Consider the following 16,503-nt stretch of genomic DNA (forward strand, 5'->3'; position numbering starts at 1 on the left):
GAATGCTCAGTGTTCACAGACCCTTCCTGGTTCTCTCTCTGGGTATGATGGATGCTACTGGGCACCATGCCCTGGTTCTTCTGTGGAAGTGCCCTGCAGCTGCTGGGAGGCGGTATGTTGGACATTTGGGAAGATTTGTCTCCCCAACTTGTAAGTAAGTAAGTGTCAAGGTGGGTCCAAGGTCTGATTCATTCATTCCTTTCTTTTTTTCCCCTCTTTCTTGCTTTCCCTCTTTCTTTCTTTCTTCCCCCTTTCTTTTTCTTTCTTTCTTTCTTTTCTTTCTTTCTTTTTTTTCTGCCTTTCCTCCTTCCTTCCTTTTTCCCTTTCTTTCTTTCTTTCTTTCAACAAGTTGACATCTTTCCCTCCCTCCTTATCCCATCTCCAGAGGATTAGCTTTCTCATAACCCTTATCTGACCTCGTCCCTGAGCCCATCGTTTGTTCCCTATCACCTAGGACCAGGTTCTTAAAACTCTTAGTATCTAAGAAGTCTACTTGGGACTGCCCCAACTTACCTCCCAACTGGATTTCTTGCAAGTGCCTCCTTGTACCTCTCTACCTTCGCACACACAGTCCCCTCTGTCTGAAGTGTCCTCACTTACCTCGCCTGCCTGCTCTCCTACTCATGCTTCAGGACACAGCTCAGGCAGCCCCCTCTCTAAGAAACGTCTCCTCAGCCCTGCCCCTTAATGTCTCTTCAAGACAGCATAGTGCTCTTGTCAGCAGTAAGAATCCTGGAAGGCCCCCAGAAATCTCTGGAAGGATTCCCCCACTTCTGCCCACTCTCAGAGCCTCAGTGAAGGAGTCACCCCAACCTGGAAGCTTTCCATAATCCCCCACACCCAATTCCCCGGGGCCCCAGTGCCTTGTGCTTATGGCCATCTGGGTACATTGGAACCCTCTTGAATGTTTGCTGGTTAATTTCTCAGTTTTCTCATGGACTCAGAGTCCCTTAAGGGCAGAGGCCTTGTTTTGCTCATCATAATACCCCACAGCACCCAGCACGGTGTTTGGCATATACTGGGTGCTCAGTGACTCTTATTCAAAATAAGAAATGGAATGAATTGAAGCACTTACCATGTTCTATCATGGTCCTTATGACTTTCCCTCATTAGACTGTGGGCTCCTTGAGGGAAGGGATGTCTCCTTGCTCATCTCTGGACATCCAGCATTGGCATAGGCCCTGGCACATAGTAGGTGCTCAATAATGTTTGTTGCAATAGAAATATGTTGATCCAAGCGTCCAGTGAGATGTCTGGCACATAGTAGGTACTCAAAAATTTATCAGAAGAAAGATGGGCTGGCAGAGAGGACAGATTAGGTCCCGGGGAGAACAGTCCTCTCCTCTCCCCACACTGTTATCAGGGCCCCTCACTCAGGCCCTGCTATGGTCTGAATGTTTGTGTCCTCCCCCCCGCCAAAATTCACATGTTGAAATCCTAAGCCCCAAGTTGGTGATTGTGGCGGTAGGGCCTTTGGGAGGTGATGAGGTCATGATAGCAGATCTCTCATGATGGATTGGTGCCCTTATAAAAGAGACCCCAGAGGAGTCCCTCCCCCACTGCCACCATGCAAGGATGCAGAGAGAAACTGGCCATCAATGAACCGAGAAGCAGGCTCTCACCACACACCAAATCTACCAGTGCCATGATCTTGGACTTCCAGCCTTCAGAACTGTGATAAGTAAATGCTTGTTTGTTTATAAGCATCAGGTCTATGATATCTTGTTATAGCAGCCCAAATGGACTAAGGCTCCCTAGAAAGAGCAGAGGGCAGGATGAGCTACCTAAGAACAGAGATTTCAACAGGTGGGCTAGTCTGCTAAGCTAATGATACCCATGAACAAGAACAATAGCTACCACTTATCGAGTCCCCGATGGCTCCGAGCCAGGTGCTGCTGGAAGGCTTAGTGCCCCGATCTCCTCAAGTATTAAGAGCAAGTACTATTGGACCCATTTATGGACAAGGAGACTGAGGCTCGGGGATGAAAACTGAGTTGCTCATAGAGCGGCGCGGGCATTCATCCTCAGGGCCACCAGTGCGGCAGCTCCGATGAGCAGCTAGAGCAGCGCAGGGGGTGCGGGCCCTAGCTCTGCCAGCCTGTCATGGGAGCACCTCCCCTGTGGCTCCTTTCTCCGCAGCCCCGAGCTCCGGGTCCCGCTCTTTACCCCCATGTCCAAAGCTTCTCCTGTGGCCCAAAGGAGGGCCCCCTTAACCTTTACCAAGAAACCTTGGTTTTCAGATCCCCTTCAGAATGGGACTGGGAGCAACTGATGTGTGTCCCTGAGGAAAAGATGCTGCAAGGTTCTTCCCTATGGAAACAGACCCGGGAGGAGGCCACCCCACCCTTTGTGCTCGGCTGAGGAAAAGCCTCTCCTTAGTAGGAAGACCTGGCCAGTGGGCAGGGCAGAATCTTGCAGCTGGCAGGGAAGCGGGCAGAGGAAAAACTGCTAACAAGACGGTGTCTCTTGCCCATATAGTTCAGTTCCTTTCTGAGCTCCCAGTTCCTAAGAGATGTGCTTATTTTCCAAAGCTCAAGACTACCCCTCCTCTGGGGGTCCAGATGAGGAAAGAGCCAACATCTTTTAGCCTAATAGAAACACACACACCTCCACACTGATCTTAGAGCCTGTCAGTGTCAGGTTCAAATCCAGCTCAACTGCTCCTTGAACACATCCTGGAGCCTTGGTCTCACAATCTGTAAAATCTCACAATATTATCCTCAGATATTATTATCTGAGGATAATAATGCAGACTCCTATTTCCTGAGCCCTTGCCTTGAGCCAGGCACTGATCCAGGAGCCATGTGAGTGTTACTCCATTTTCATGCTCACCACTGCCCTCAGCCTGCCCATTGCCAGAGGAGTCTCAAGATCCTCTGGCCATAGGGAGAAAGTGAAGACTGAAGGAGCAGACCCACGGATCCTCCTTCTGCAGGAGCCAGGAGAACCTGGCTGCCGGCCGCAGCGGAGGCCAAGAGTGGAGGAGTGTGTCTGTCCCCAGAGGGTGGCCCTGCCAGCAAGGGCTCCATGCCTCCACCTCCTGCTTCTCTTCTGCCCCTGTCCCAGTGCAGGGAGCAGCCCTGCGTTGTGAAGTAGGATCATTTTTATCTCCCATTTGACCCATGTGGACCCTGAAGCAAAAAGCCGTGGAGTAACTGGCCCAAGATGGTTCAAGATAGCCAAGGTAGCATGGATGCGACCCCCCCAGACCTCACGCCCTGCCCGCACAGCCCACATGCACTGCCTTGGAGAATTGTTGGACGATCCCCCTTGAATGACCCTCTTGCCCAGAACCTGGCATAAACAAATTCTCCGTAAATGGCAGCATTAACACCACTCTTATTCCCCACGACCCTCCATCTCCCCAGCTGTCACATCAGCTGCCAAGTCTCAGCACGGCAGCAGGTACAGCTGCTAATGTCCAGGGTCTCCAGCTTAGGGACATCCCTACCTGGTCCAAATGGCTCCAGCCCAATCCCCCAGGTCTGGGGGAGGGAGGAGGCTGGCTGAACAAAAGAGGCCCTTCCCCCCATACCATGCCACTCCCTCTGCCCTTGCCACCCCTACCACCACTCACCAATCCAACCCAGTTTCCCAGGTGCTGGGTCCTGTCCAGCTCTGGGCAGTCAGCTGGGGAGGATTTACAGCCTCTCGAGCTACAGTGATTATTGCCCTCTTGGGTGAATGCAGCACACTCTATTTCCAAAGGGCCAGAGCATTGTTTTCATAACTGACTCCTCTGTCGAGAGAGAAGTCAGTGGGATTGCTCCTACTTTTCAGAGAGGGAAATTGAATCGCACAAGAGTCAGGGGATTTGCTTGAGGTCATTTAACCAGGTGTTGGCAGGGGCCGTGCACCTCTGGACCAAGGAATAGAACAAAATGAGGGAGAACAGCAAAGTCCCCCTCTCTTCTCCAAATGGAAATTCTGGCCAGAAAAGACGGGGGCTCCCTCCATCTTCTCTGGGAAGAATTTGGGTCGGCAGTGGGGAGAGGTGAGAGAAAACCCAGGGAGGGAGTCATGGGGGTGGGCATGGGAAGAGCAGTAGAATCAGCGAGGGTGGCAGGTGTTGCCCAAAGAGCCTTCTATTCTCTTCCCTTGGACAAGAAGATTATGTAGCAGAGCTGGTTGAATGCTCCCCAAATCTGGGCACATAGCTTGTGTTGGTTTCCTGAGGCTGCTGTATAATAAAGTGCCCAAAAACTAAGGGGCTCACACAATAGAAATTTATTGCCTCACAGTTCTGGGGGCTTGAAGTCCAAAATCAAGGTGTTGGCCGAGGGCTGAGGGGAAGAATCTCTTCCAGGCCTCTCTCCTAGCTTCTGGTAGCCTCAGGTAGTCCTTGGCTTATAGATGGCATTCTCCCTTTGTCTTCACATTGTCTTCCCTCTGTGCCTGTCTGTCCCCAAATTTCCCTTTTGTGTACAACACCAGTCATATTGCATTAGGGTCCTAATGACCTCATTTTAACTTGATTACCTCTGTAAAGACCTTATTTCCAAACAAGGTCACATTCTAAGGACTGAGAGTCAAGACTCCAAGATCCCTTTCTTCGGGGGAGGGGGGCGTGATTCAACCCATAACACACCAAGACCACATTTCCCGTGTCCCTTGATTGGCTGCCATTAGTACGGCTGGTGGAATGTGGAGGAAGGTGGTATAGGCCACTTCCTGGCTTGGGCTGTACAACTTCCCACAAGATCCTTCACACCCTCTCCCTCTCCCCCTTCCAGCTGGTACTGGTGATCCAGTGGAGAGCTCTTAGGCTCCAGGGGACGGTAGAACCAGAAAACAGGAGCTTGGGTCCCTAAATGACTGTCTAGAGCAATTTCCTGCTGACCTGCTTTGTACTGTATCGTGTTACGCTGCTGAGATTCGGGAGCTGTTTATCTCTGCAGTTAGCCCATCCTGACACCCATGGGTGGCACATGTCATGAGTCTGTGTGGGACAGGGCTAGTTAGTCCAAGCAGAGGGCTCGGTGGTTGCAGTTAGGTGAATGGGACTCCCCACTCCAGGCCCATCTCCTGCTCCTCTTTTCCCCTCACCGTTGTCAGTGGGTGGCCGCATCGGGATGGGGATTCTGGGTCTGTGTGGTTGTGGCTCCTGGGCCTGGGAACAGGCCCATTTGTTCTTATCCACCTGGCTCCTCTCTACCCCTCATCCCTGCTGTCCCCACCTGTCTGCCTTCTTCTCTGGAAAGAAGGTGAGGGACCCGGGAGGGGGTAGTTGTGACAGAGCCCACACTGTCCATTCACAGAATTAAAGCTCTGCAGGAAAAGAGGTATCATGCTAAATTTCACACGTTTGGAAATCAAATAAAAAAGAAGCATCATGCGGGCCATCTTACTGTCACCTTTCAGCACCTCTGTCACTGTGACCAAGATGAGAAATGAAACCAACATCAGCCTGAGTCTAAAATAAGAGGTGTCGTCAGACCAACATGCTAACCGGCCTGCCAGCAAACAGCCTCCTTCTTTCTAAGAAGCTATTCCCCCTGTGGCATCCTTCAGACCAGCCCATCACAGGCCGCATCGGCCTGAGGAGGAAACGCTCAGCATGGAGACCTGGAGCTGGGGTCAGGAAGATGTCCTTGCTCGTCAGGAGCCAGGATCACCTCCAGTGCTGAGTCAAGGTCAATGTAAAGCTTCGTCAGAGTCCCCCAAGCATGGAAATACAAGCATGCGGGACAGGTGGGACCCCTGGGAACAGCCTGACTCTCGTCCTGGAGCCTTCTGGATCTCACTCTTACTGAGGCACTCAGGCTGGAAAACATCTCCCTTGGTTCTGCATAAAAACAATGTGATAAATCCATTCACTCCTTTCTCCTAAACAAAAGAAAACAAACACAAAACAAAATCTGACTCTTCCTAGCAACCTGCACCTTCCATGTCTTGACTCTCTGAATGTTGACTAGGTGGTCATCTCTGGCCACCTAGGACCTCACAGGCCACACCTGGGATCCAGCTTGAGGCATCAGTAGCCATCTGGGACTGACCTTGCAAGTGTCTCCTAGACCTCCACGGCCCAGAAGTTTCAGCTCCCATTTCTGGTCAAGTCTTAGCTGACTTGTGACATGGTAACGCTTCAGAATTCCAGACTGGCAAATGGTTAGGGAAAGCTCAGAGTCTCCCTGTTGTCATGGTCTGATCCCTAGACCTGAACTCTAGTGGACCTGTGGCTTTGTCCAGCAATTGACATTTTCCGAGGACCCAATCTTTCCCCTCTCAAAGCCAGCTCAAGAGTCACTTCCTTCCCTGTTCTGAAAGCCCTCATCCCCAATGCACTCAGTGATGCTCTGGTTTCTGGCTCATTTGCCAAACGAGATGGCAAACAAAGCTGATGGAGCTACCCAGCACTTAATGGCTCAGATGTCCGATCCCCTACCATCCAGGTGCTCTCAGGGACAGCTCCTTGGGGGAGAGGGCTCCCAGAATTAACTCCAAGCATGGTAGTTTGGCCAGAGGAGAACACACAAACACTCCTCTGAGACAAAATCTGATGATACTAGCACTGTGGTTGGGGGTGGTTGGGGGGTGTGTGGCTGGGGGAAGCCTGGGAGCCCTGGAATGGGAAGCCATGGAGGCCTTGGCAGCAGTGGGCAGGGCTGGTGTCTCAGCTGTGGTCAGTACCAGGGCTGAGGCCTGGAACTGATGGAGGCAAATGGAGGACGAGAAGTGGGTCCCCAATATCAAGCCAGGTGGCCAGGTCTGAGACATGAAGATCGAGTCCCTGGAGATCTATCTCTTCTCTGCCCATCAAAGAGTTTGAGATCACTGACTTTTTTCTGAGGATACCCCTCAAGGACAAGGTAATAGAGATCATGTGCAAAGCACAGGCAGGCCTAGGCTGGCCAGCAGACCAGGTTCAACGTGACTGTTGTCATCAGGGACTATAGTAGTCATGTCAGTCTGGATCCAAGTAGCCCAAGGAGGTACCTGCTGCCATCCTCAGGGCCTTCATCCTGGGCATGCTCTCCATCATCCTGGTGCAGTAGGATTCTGGGGGCAGCAAGCCCCATGAGGTGACACAAAACTGAAGCTCTGTGCTAATGGGCCTGTCCTCCTGGCATTGTCTCAGCCCTGGTGCCCAGGAAGCTGCTGGGCTTTGCCAAGGCCACTCCAATTGCACATCCAAGACCCACAGCTCCAACCTCTGGGAAGAGACTGCTCCCCAAGTGTCTCTGTCAGGAATTCACTGACCCATGTCAGAGTATCTGGCGGTGGTCACCACGTGGTGCTTTTTTTTTTCAGGAAAACTCTGTGAATGGAACCTTAAAGCAAACCAACACACAGAAGTTCTCCAAATATGGAGAATGGGCAGGTTCTAAGGAGCCAGTTCTCCCGCAGGCTCCCTACGACCACCACTGGTTTAGGGGAAAGACTCTGGTCGGGGAGTGGGAAGACCTGGGCTTTATCCCCTAAAGCTGATCACCTCAACTTTCCAAGTTTCCTCGTCTGTATAATAGCTCCTGCCCGTGTGTTCACAGGATTGCTGTGAAAATCCAATGAGATAATGCATGAGGAAGAGCTTTTTTGCAAACTGCAGACCACCACCTAAGTAGGAGGAACCACGATGGTCATACCCACAAAATTCTTGACCCTCCACGGTCACGTGTCCACAGAGACTCCTTGCAGCCCTCCCCCTCAGGTGTCCTGTGCTGCAGCTGACACAAGTTCCTCCAAGCTTGGCCTGCCTTTGCCACATTGGGACTTTGCTCCTGCCATGCTTCCTCCTAGAATGTTCTCCCTTATTTCCTTTGGTCAAATCCCATCCATCCTTATGGCTCAGCCTGAAGTCCCCTTCCTCCAAGGACCTTGCATTATCCTCCCAAAGCAAAGTCAAGTATGTCCTCTGTGCCACCACGCCTCTTCATCTTTGGTCCAACAACCGCTCTCTGACTTACATTGTGGCTGCTCATGTGCAGTTTGTGTTCTCTGCTCCAGCTCGTGCGTGATGGCAGGGCCACTGTTGCAACACACCTGAGGGTCAGTCTGGAGCCCGTGCACCGAAGGTGCCCAGCAGCATCATATTGAGTTGGAATAAATTGGAAGGGACCTCAAGATGTAATCAATGTCTTTGGGGCCTGGAGGCAGATGAATGGCCAGGCTCCAGGGAGCAGGTCTATAAACATCTTCTGACAGAAAAGCCCAAATTCAAAGCCTAGCAATTTTAGATTATATTTGCATTGGAGGCTTTTAAAGTAGCAAAACTTTGGATTTATGTCTTCGTGAACTGATGTGGAAAGGAAAATCAATGCCTCATAGGATTGGCTTGTTTGTTTTTATCGCAGTACTAAATATTATGCATCAAATGACAAATTAATACATAAATTGACCTAGAAACATACGCACACACTCCTGGTGGCAAGGGTGGAGTGAGGAGGTATCTGAGCTTCTCATGGCTGTATGACGTGGCAGGGGCTTGCACGTTATGTGTCAGTCAAATCGAGTTTCCCACAAAGATGCTGCATTAATTGAGACAACTCTGAAAGAGCCCAGACTTTTCCCCATAAGAGGGGAAATGTACACCTACTTCATTTGGAGGGACACAAGGTGGGAAAGGCTGAGGCTATCTTGTCACTGGCTCTGGAGACTTTCCAGGGCCGTTAAAAGGATGTCAGGAGAAAAGCCACACCTTCCTCCAAGATGAGAGGAAAGAATAGAGAGAAACCACAGACTGGCCCTGAGTGTGGTGCCCTCTGGGGCTTCCAGCCTGCCCCATGAGCCCCCCTGCTCTCCCTGGTGCAGCTCCTGGAGTGAGGCATGTGAGCAAATGAAGTGTGAGCATAACCTCCCTCCAGCAGGCGTCAGCCTGGAGGGCAGAGCGGGCGGGTAGGCATAAGAGGACAAGAGCAGGACCAAAGAAATTCACCTGCTCCTCCCCTGGGCCAGCTGTCCCAAAGTCCAGGGTTCCATGGGCAGGGGTCTGGGATGCACCAAGGAACACCGCAGCTGACAGCTGGCAGCCAAGGACTGGCTTGGGCTTCTGGAGAAAGCTGACCAGGCAGAAAGATCAAGTCTATTCTCAAAAAAATTTCCATAAACATGGAAAAAAACTAAAAGTGACTGCTTTCCCCAAGAGAGGGGATGACACATAATAGACAAAGCTTCTGACGTGGTCGAGCTAAACGCCAAAGAGTTGCTTCTTAGCTCTAGAGGGAGCAAGGCAGGGAGGGAGAGAGAGAGGGAGAGAGAGACTAAACAGTGTTTTCTATTTGTCTGGCAACCTCTCACACAGGTTCTTATCATGATAGACACTGGAGGCCTTTTGAGAGGACAATAGAAGAGGATTTGCATAATCAGGAAGGAATAGATGGAATCTGCAAATGACAGACGGGCATCCTTATCCCCTCAAACACAGGTTGAAGTTCCCAGTCACATGTCTGAGGAGGCTGGACTTCCAGTGACAGAAATACCCATGAATTTGTCAATCAGGAGATTGGAAAAGAGCCCCCCCCCCCCCCCATTCATAAGCACCATCTTCAAGCAGCTGTGAAGGTGCCAGGAAATTAGAGGCTCAAGCATCGACTATCTGCACCAGGTCAAATGAGGATTTGCCTGGAAATTGAGAGGAGGTGCTTTAATTAATCAGCCACACAGCCTGAGTAAGGACGAGTGGAGAGGCAGCTTCTGTGAGGAAAGGCAGGGAGCTGCCAACCTAACACATGTGTGAAGCGATGAGGAATTTCCCTGCTCCCCGAGGACACCTGTTCAATTAAAACTGTTTATAAAGAAACAACTGTAATGTTGTCACCCTGCCACATCCCACATTCCCAAGGAGGGTGACTTTGCAAGTCCCCCAGGAGGGATGCAACTGTGAGCCCCCTCCCTCCCTGACTCCTTCTGGGGAGATGGAGCAGTTAAGACAATCTACTCTGAACCACAGCTTCCCAGGAATTGTTATCAGTGCAGGGTAGACAAAGAACATTTTCATTTCTGGAGCAGTACTCCGAGGTATTTATATTGATCTCAGAAGATTGTATGTAAATCAAGACTGGTTCCTTTTTGAAGTAAAAACCAGATGCTGGAAGAGAAGAGCAATGGCGTTGACTACTTTTTCCCCCATGGGCTCAAGTTACAAAAGTCATTTATTTTTTCTAAGGCAAAACACAGCTCTGTCCTTCAAAAATTATCAGGGAATTTACGGCTCTGAGAAAAATAGCAGTGAAGAGTGGATGCTTTCAGATTTCAGTTGTCTTTATGTTTGGGGGTCTTTTCAAAATCTGTCCTGTCACTCTACTCAGTCTGGGGACTCCCTCAGGCAGGGACCCCCCTCTTTCCCAGCTTCTCAGAGGGACAGGAATCGCACGCCTCCCTCAAGTTCTTTCCCACCTACTTCAGCCGGTCTGGAAAGCTCTCTGCATTTCAGGGGTGTGGCTTCTGTGTGCAGATGTCAGAAATACTCTCTCTCAAGTTGTTAGGGTCCTCTGAGGAGACCCTAAGAAGGAAGCAAGGGAAAACATGTTCGTGATTTTATCTTTAAATCAAAGGAGGTAGAGAAAGAGAGTAAGAGGAGATGCACTGGATGCACTGTCCAGTTGCCCCCCTCAGGTCCCAGGCTCCCCAGATGCCAGGAGTGTTGTTGCAAGTGGTTCACGGCTGCCCGGCCGGCGTGGCCCCCTCATGCCATGTGGGGCCACCTGCAGGGCCGTCCTTGCTCAGTAGCTCCCAGCGGGTGGCTGAGGCCTTTGCTGGGACTGCATCCAAGCCCAGCTTCTCCCTCTGCTCAGTCCTGTTGCCTTCACTCCTGCACAGGTGCTATTCCCAGGAATCCTGTGCACAAATCTCCAGCTCAGAGTCTGTTTCCAGAAAACCCAACATAAGACAAGGAGAGGGGTAAAATTTTTAGTGTTTTTAATGGGTGGACAATTTTTACCAAATATGGAATAGGCTCACAAGCCAACGTCCATTCAGCTCTGGGTAACGTTTGGTGGATTCAGTATTTATTCAGTATCTTTCTATTTATTCAGCATGTTTTTGAATATATGCTATATGTCCTAACTGTTCCTGGAGTGTTGTCATGTGACATCTTTTTATATCTAAAATAGGATCATTTTTTAAAACCTTAAACAAAAAACACTAGACACCTAGGACTAAGTCACTGGGTTACTTTCACTGTGAGTGGCTTTTTGGTTTTTTAAATGGAAAGAATCCCCATAGTTCCTTGATTTTTTTTTTCCATTTAGGACAGTGAATTACTTTTCACACTTTTGCTTTCTTTTACCCTTGGCTGAATTGTGTTCTTTAGAATAACATCTTACTTTTTCTTCTTTTGTATGTGGACAAGGAAGCTGCCCAGCAGGGAGCCCGCATCCCCATCTAGACCTCTTGTCTTCTCACATGGGAGTCCAGAGCAAATTTCTCCAGCTCCTTCCAGTTAACAATGCACCTGCTGGTCTGGAATGTTCAAGAAAACCCAGAAAGAGCATGTTAAACGAACCTACTAATTCCCTTCGAAATTCCTGAATTTTAAATGTACATTTGTTTGCACACCATATAAATGCTGATATTTGCCTGATACCTCTCCTCTATGCACATTATCCTTTCCATCCAGATAATGAAAGCTGCTCAAATTAACAAGTCACAGAAACATAGATGTACTATTTTATGTGCACAATTATGAAATTTAGAGGTTTATGCCATTAGTCTCTGGCTTTTAAAAAAAAATCCAATACTGTTTGCACAGTTCATCAGAGCATACGCTGGAACCATTCAACCTGGGTTCAAATCCCAGCTTTGTCGCTTACTAGCTGCAAGAAACGAGGCAGGGTTTTTAGCTTCTCTGTGCCTCCATTTCCTCAACAGTGAAATGGAGATAATGTCAATACTGACCTCATGGGGTTGGAATGAGGATTACTTCAGTGTAATTCAAGTCAAGTGCTTAGACCAGTGCTTGGGACATGGTAACACTATGTTATGACCTCACCATGAGCAATGGTGAGCACACAGAGCTTGAGTCTTTCTTCAGAGACCCTGGCAGTTATTTATAAGCATGTGGCTAAGAAAATAGCTCCTGGGGCACCTGGGTGGTTAAGCGTCTGACTTTGGCTCAGGTCATGATCTCAGGATCCTGGGATCGAATCTCACATTGGGATCCTCGCTCAATGGGGAGTCTGCTTCTCCCTCTCCCTGCTGCCCCAACCCCTGCTCATGCTCTCTCTCTCATATAAATAAACAAAATCTTTAAAAAAAAAAAAAAAAAAAAACCAGCCACAGCTCTTTTCCCCCAAACTGCAGTGGCAGAAGAAACACCCAACTAGACTCTCCAGACTATAAGCAGTTTTATCTATTAATCCTTTTGCTTATTATTCCTCTCATCAACTTGGGTTTCTGAATCCCCAAATTTTGCCTCCACACTGTCTTTCAAATGACTTGCTTTACTTCTGTTCGAATTAGCCTCTCTCTAGTTCCCTCATTTCACGTTGGTTGGTCTAGAGCAATAGGCTCCCCTCTGACCTTCTCATTCCATTCCTTCAGCAGCCCCCGGAACCATCGGTGGTCCCACAATCCTTCCACGGCATTCCCTGCATGGCCCCCACCCAACATTTCCTCCTTCCCCATCCTTTGCCTACGTTTACCAGTCAAACTGGGTTACTTATTGTCCACTCATTCTTTCACTTAGTCAACCCTTAATGGGGTGCCAAAAAGCCAGACTCTGCTTTGCAGAAGCTTGGTAGAGAGTGGGGAGACAGGCACACATTATTAATTTCTAAAATTAAAATTGCCAAATTCAGTTGCCACCAAACTGCTGCAGAAGGTGCAACAGATCCCACCTGGTGGAGGGATGAGGGGGTTGAGGGGTCATGAAAGTCCTCACAGAGGGCACAGAAAGGATTAAGCCATGTAGGGAGAACTTTTCATCACAGCTTTATTCAGGTATGACTGAAATACAATAAACACATGTTTAAAGTGTACGATTTGGTACATTTTGACACTTGTGAAACCATCACAACAACCAAGAGAGTGATCACATCTGTCCCCAGAGTTGCGATCTCCTTTCCCTGCCCCCTTCTCCTTGCCCTGCCAGGCAACCACTGATCTGCTCCCTGTCATGACAGATTCATTTGCACTTTCTGGAGTTTTACATATATGTGCATATACGTACACATACGTGCAACCGTACATCATGCACTCTTCTCTTCACCTGGATCCTTTAACTCAGCAAAATAATTTAGAGATTCACCCATGTTGTAGTATGTGTCAGTACTGTGTTCCTTTTTGTTGCTGAATAGTAGTCTATAGAACGAGTATGCCCTAGTTTGTTTATCCATTCAGGCATGGATGGGACACTTGAGTTGTTTCTAGTTGCTGGCATTACAAATAAAGCTCCTAGGAACATTCATGTGTACATCTTTGTATGCATGATGCTTTTATTTCCTTGGGTGAATATCCAAGAGTGAAGTACCTGGGTCATATGGTAGCTGGTCCAGTCCATACTTATTGAGGTGCAAGAAGTTTAACTTTTAGGAAACTGTCTAGCTGTTTTCCAAAAATGGTTGTCCCATTTTACATTGCCTCCAGTAGTGTGGGAAGGTTCCAGTTCCACATGGAAGAGGTTTCCCTGATAAGGAAACAATAGAAGGATGGAAGTATGTGTAATGCTCAGGGAACATCAAATAGTCCTAATTGAGCAAGTTGAGTGATAGTGGGCCAAAAGGCAGAAATTTTATTTTAGGCCAGCTCATTGAGGGCTTTGGTATTTGGAGTGTACATTCCAGGTGATGGAAACTCACTGAAAGCTCTTGAGGAAGGGATACTTTGTCTGGCCTCTGGCTCTGAACATTGTCTGTGGCTTCCCACCTGCACACTATTCTCTCGCTCATGCTGTTTCCTTCCTTAGAATACAATCATCTGCTGTTTTTTTTTTTTCTTAAGATTTTATTTATTTATTTGACAGAGAGAGACACAGCAAGAGAGGGAACACAAGCAGGGGGAGTGGCAGAGGGAGAAGCAGGCTTCCCGCGGAGCAGGGAGCCCGATGCGGGGCTCGATCCCGGGACCCTGAGGTCATGACCTGAACCGAAGGCAGACGCTTAACAACTGAGCCACTCAGGTGCCCCAATCATCTGCTGTCTTGGTACCATGTTGGTACCATCTATGGAAAGACCAAGACCCAACTGAAATGTTCACTTGTCTTCAATTTCATCCCTCACCCCTGAATTTCTTTAATCATTCTTTTATATGTCACGGCCCCAAGTCACACTCACATTGCCGGGGAGTTCCCTATTTATGTGAGGTCTCTGAAAAGAGTGAGGCTCGTTCATGCAACATCACCCACAAGACCAATCCCTTTTGGAAGATATATCTTTAGACACTTCTTTTTTGGTCTTATTTTTATGCAAAGTGCAAACTAAAATAACATTTTAAAACAACAAAGGTATAAATCTCATTGCTCATTTTGCCGAGACCAACATGAGAATATGTGGACTGGATCCAAGGAGGAAAAAAAAAATCACTTTGCCTCCCTCCCAGCTTCGGTTGGTTTAACCATCTTGTCCCCCATCCTTTGCTCTTTTATGCTCACCAGGCCTTCTTCACTCAAGTGTGGCAAATTATGTAATTAGTGAAAGAGCAACAATTTTGCCAAGAAAATGGTTATGTGTTTATGGAAGTTCAATGGCTCAAAATGTCTAGTGAAACCATTTAATGGGCCCAGAGAAAGAAAGCAGAACTGGGCCCCAGCAAGCTCTGCAAAACCGGGGATAGCTGAGAAGCACCCCCCGGAAAGGAGGCCATTTTGAGACACTGCTTGGGTAGCAAGGACTCATCCCTGGGGTGGCCTCAGCACCCATTGCTCTCTCCTCTGCACTGACACAGAACGAAATAACCAGTGAAAAAGTTCCCAGGAAATGGTCTGTGGCTTTATACAGTCCGACCTATACCCTTGCTAGATTGACATCTTTTCTGTTCTTCCAATTCTCCGTAAAGATATTCAAGTCATTAGAGAACACTGAACCTAATTGTTATTCTCTGAAAGCCTACCATGATATCCAGGGGTTTAGACTATGCAGTTCGCCTTCAACGGTGTTAGCAGCTGGACGGGAATATGAATAACATGCGTGTGTTTTATTCTGGGGCCTGCAGTTTGGTGTGCTAGAATGTGCCTCACTTCCTCTGGGCTCCCCCAGAGCAGCAGGGGCTTCCAAATCCTAGCCTCAGGTCAGGACAGCCTTTCCAGAGAATGCCATCCTTTAGTGTGCCTTTTGACCAAGGGAAATACCAAAACACATGTGGGCTGGGGGCTTGGTTACTTTAGTTTCCTAAACTGCCCTGGAGATTTCGATGGCTTTGACATTGAACCAGTCTCGGAGCATAATGGAGTTCACTACTACAAGGTACATTTCATAATATATTTTCTACTATTTGGAAGTACCCTAGACTACGGGGGAATTTTTTTCTGGGGTCTTCCCGGGACACCTCACCCGGGCTATTGCTTGGCCATCTTGTTTGGTTTCCCGTTGGCATCCCTGATCCGAGCAATAGAAGGATGGGAGGGGGAAGCATGAATGCACCCTTCCTTCAGAATAGACAGGGGGAATGAAGTTGGTGAATGTAGCTGAGGGTGAGCAAGAGCATTCCATGGGAAGGCCAGTAGAGACACTTCACTACCCTGAAGCTGCATGAACATTCAATGTGGGACCCCATCTGTTTTGTTAAATTGACAATTTCCTTTAGCAGGAAATAAAGGTTCATACTGAGTTTCAGACCAGCTACAGGGTAAGAAATAGCTTCACTTTTTAAAGACTTTTCTTTTTAAGGCATTCGGCCTGTAACCTAATTTCATTTGATGGAGTTTGTTTTTCCTTCCCCATTTGCTGCCTAGAAATGTGCGCTTCATTATCTCCTGCAGAATTGGGGTTGGAGCGGGGAGCCGGTAGGAGCTGGAGACTCAGAGTTCTCTGGACCTCAAAAGGACGTAAAAAAATAAAATAAAATAATATTAAATAAAATTAAAATAAATGATAAGAGCAGCCACCCCCGTGGATTTGCTGTCTCAAACACGTCACACCACGTGGCTGTAACTGCTAAGGGGGACTGTCTGGACCCTCCAGTTTCCATTTCATAAGCACAGAGACAAGGCCAGACCCAAATAAGCAAAGGACAGCACCTTAGCACAAACACACACAGTGGCAGATTTTCTTCCAGGGAAATGAGGTTTTCATTTGAGAGAAAAGCTCGCATCTATTAGGCCTCTTTTGGAATACAAGAAATTAATACTTTGTTTTAGATTTTTAAAAAATTCAAACCTTCCAATGTTCTAACATGAAGATGGGACTTTATCTAAACAAATAATTATAATGGAATATGATTTCCTACATTACTTTAGAACTGGTTTTTTTTTTTTAATATTGACATGAGGGAAAACACACACACACACACACACACAAGTGATTGTAGAATATCAACTTTTTAATTTAAAAAGAGTAATCCAGCAGTTACCCGGGAGAAAAGACACACATCACCACGGCTCTCATTAGCACTGGCTGGCTACGTGGCTACAGC

The sequence above is a fragment of the Halichoerus grypus genome, chromosome 9 (genome assembly GCF_964656455.1).
Source record: "Halichoerus grypus chromosome 9, mHalGry1.hap1.1, whole genome shotgun sequence".
NCBI lineage: Eukaryota > Metazoa > Chordata > Mammalia > Carnivora > Phocidae > Halichoerus > Halichoerus grypus.